Raw genomic sequence first — 3,925 nt, 5'->3', positions numbered from 1 at the left:
TTCTCAATGGAGAGAGACTGAAACCACTCCTCCTGCAAACAGGAACAAGACAAGGATGCCCTCTATCACCACTTCAATTCAACATTGTGCTGGAAGTCCTAGCCAGGGCCATAAGGCAAGAAAGGGAAATCAAAGGCATCCAAATTGGTAAGGAAGAAGCAAAATGATCTCTATTTGCTGATGATGTGATCCTCTATCTAGAAAACCCAAGAGAATCAGTCAAAAATCTACTGGAACTAATTGAGAGAATTAGTGTAGTGGCAGGATATAAGATCAACATGTAAAAATCAGTTGGATTCCTCTACACCAGCAAAGAGATTGCTGAAAAAGAAATAAGGAAATCAATACCATTTACAATAGCTAAAAACAAAACAAAACAAAAAACTTGGGAATAAATCTTACTAGGGACACAAAAGACCTGTACAAAGAAAACCATAAAAGAGTACTTCAAGAAACCATAAGGGATCTACATAAATGGAAGAACATCCCATGCTTATGGATGGGAAGATTGAACATTGTGAAAATGTCGGTTCTACCCAAAACAATCTATACATTCAATGCAATCCCAATCCAGATCCCATCAACATTCTTTAAGGATATGGAAAAACCAATCAGTAACTTTATATGGAAAGGAAGAGACCTTACATAAGCAAAGCATTATTGAAGAAGAAGAACAAAGTAAGAAGTCTCACACTTCTAGATCTTAAAGCCTACTATATAGCCACAGTGTCAAATCTGCCTGGTATTTGTACAACAACAGACACAGACATCAATGGGATAGAATTGAGAGCCTAGAAATAGATCCATCAAACTATGGTCAGCTGATCTTTGACAAAGGGCCAAAATCCATGAAATGGGGGAGAGATTGTCTGTTTAATAAATGGTGCTGGCAAAACTGGATATCCATTTGCAGAAAAATGAAACAAGATCCGTGCTTCACACCATACACAGAAACTAACTCCAGATGAATCAAAGACTTAAATGTAAAACCTAAAGCTATATAGTTCCTCATAGTGCCTAAGGCACTTGACTGCTAACCAGAAGGCTGGCGATTCAAACCCACCAGCCACTCCTAGGAAGAAAGGTTAGGCAATCTGCTTCCATAGTGTTACTGCCTTGGAAACCCAAACAGGGGTCGCTATGAGTTGGGTCCAACTCGACAGCACATAACAACAACAACAAAATTCCTCAAGGAAAAACTAGGGGCAAATTTAGGTGCTCTAACAGATGGTGTAAATAGGCTATCAAGCATAGTCCAAATCCATGAACAGCAGAAGAGAAACTAGATGAATGGGACCTTCTGAAAATTAAATTTTTATGTGCTTCCAAAGACTTCTGCAAAAGAGAAGATACAGATTGGGAAAAAAGTATTTGGCAATGACATATCTGACAAGAGACTTATCTCTAGAATTTATAGAACACTCAAACATCTCAACAAAAAGACAAATAATCCAATTAAAAAATGGGCAGAAGACATGAGTAGACACTTCACCAAAGAGGATATTCAGGTGGCCAACACACATATGAGGAAATGCTAATGATAATTAGTCATTAGAGGGATGCAAATCAAAACAACAAGATACCATCTTGCCCCAGCATTAGTAGCAAAGTTCAACAAGACAGAAAATAACAAATGCTGGTGAGGATGCAGAGAGATTGGGACTCTCATACATTGCTCGTGGGATTGTAAAATGATACAATCACTGAGGAAAGCATTATGGCAATTCCTTAAAAAGCTGGAATTAGAAATACCATTTGACCCAGCCATTCCATAATAGGTATATATCCAAAAGAATTGAGAGCCAGGACAAGAACAGGTATATGCACACTCATGTTCATTGCAGCACTATCTACAATAGCCAAAAGATGGAAACAACCTAGATGCCCATCAACAGAAGAATGGCTAACCAAACTATGGTACATATACAAAATGGAATATGATGCAACCCTGAAGAATAACATAGAATCTGCAAAACAATGCACAACATGGATGAATTTGGAGGACATTATGCTGAGTGAAGTAAGTCAATCACAGAAAGAGAAATATTATATTAATCCGTTATTGTAAAAAGTCAAGAAAACGATATGCAAGAAAATTGTTGCTTGCCATGGGAGGGAGGCAGGGGATGGAACACTGTTAGATACATAGAGACAAGTATTGATTTGGGTGAAGAGAAGGGCAATGTACCAAATGTGAGTGATCAACATGGTAACATTGAGGAAGATGAAGACACAGAGAGGTGCATGGGAGGTACATACAACAAAGATGAACCCTTTTGCACATACAGTGCTGTGTTGTCAGTGATGGCAAACATTGATATATGGGTGGAAAGATGGGTGGACAGGATGAACTATTAGGTATGTCTACACAGGGGGGAGGAGTTCTGGTAGCATAGTGCCTAAGGCACTTGACTGCTAACCAGAAGGCTGGCAATTCAAGCTCACCAGCCACTCCTTGGAAGGAAGGTTGGGCAATCTACTTCCGTAATGATACTGCCTCAGAAACCCAAAGAGGCATCACTTTGAGTTGGGTCTGACTCAACGGCACATAACAACAACAACATGCAAGGGGGCATGTGCCCAAGACCATGCATAAGGTCTGTAGACAATGTTTCTACAAGTGTATCTGTATGTTCTATAAGATTTCCCAGGTATATAGTAGAGCTATCAAGGGACAAGATTGTAGTCACTTCTTGCCCACAGACAGCTAGCTACTCAGAGGAAGCAAATAGTTGGACCTGTGGCCTTGGGACCATAGTAGCATAACATACTTACAAAAACATTGTTCCACATCCTACTTTGGCAAGTAGTGACTGGGATCTTAAAAGCTTGCAAGCGGCCATCTGGATGGAATGATAGGTCTCTCCTTGTCCAGAGCAAAGAGGAATGAAGAAAACCAAAGATTCATGGAAAAAATCAGTCCAGGCAACTGTTACACCATGCGATCCTCAGCTATATGACTGTGAGAACAGAAGAACTAGATGGTGCCCAGCTACCACTGTCAACTACTTGGAGGGAGATCTATGTAGGAGATCCTGGATAGAGTGGGAGAACAATGTGGGACAAAACTCAAAATCATAAAAAATAAGGAGTAGGTTTGCTGGTGTGATAGAGCCTGGTGGAACTCCTGAGACCATGGCCTCTAGCTGCCCTTCAGGTCTGGAATTGAACCCACTCCTGTGGCTTCCAGCCAAACAAAAAACAGGTATTGCAGCTGAACATTTACATTAGGTAGATACACTCCTTGGAAAGAAAAATCCTTGGAGAATAGAAGGGTTGTGTATGTACAGGGAGACAGCTCAGGGGGCAGTTTGCATGGGAGCGAAGGACACAGGGAAGAGGTAACTATGGGGAGGAAGTGGGAGGGAAGCTGTTGCATTGTGAGAAATTGCAGTTAATGTCATGAGACAAAGTATATGTGAGCTGGTGTATGTAAAATGAATTTGTGCTGTAAACTTTCACCGAAATCACAGCAAATAAATAAATAGATAGATAAAATAACTTAGCATTGTACCATAAGCCTTTATTAGCACACATCATTTCTAAGAGACAGGAAGCTAGTTGTAGCTTACCTAGGTGGTCCTGACCTATTGTCTCTCATGAAGCTATAATCAAGGTGTTAGTCAGATCTGCAATTATCTTAAGCCAGGAGGATCTATTTCCAAGATGGCACACTCACATGGCTGTTAAGGCGTCAGATTTTTGCTATGTGAGCCTCTCTATAAGTCATTTAAGTGTCTTCATAACATGGCAGTTGTCTTCCCTTAGAAGAAGTGATCCGAGAGAGAGCAAGGCAGAACTATGATGTATTTTATAACCTAGTCTCAGACGTGACATACCATCACTCGTGCAGTATTTTATTTGTTACACAGACCACTACTGGCTGAAAGGTTGGTGGTTTGAATATATGCAGAAGTGCCTTGGA

This window comes from Orycteropus afer, unplaced genomic scaffold (assembly GCF_000298275.1).
Source record: "Orycteropus afer afer isolate SDZICR_OR568_19922 unplaced genomic scaffold, OryAfe1.0 scaffold00230, whole genome shotgun sequence".
In the NCBI taxonomy this organism is placed as follows: Eukaryota; Metazoa; Chordata; class Mammalia; order Tubulidentata; family Orycteropodidae; genus Orycteropus; species Orycteropus afer.
The sequence above is the reverse complement of the archived record's forward strand: the minus strand, read 5'-3'. Positions refer to the sequence as shown.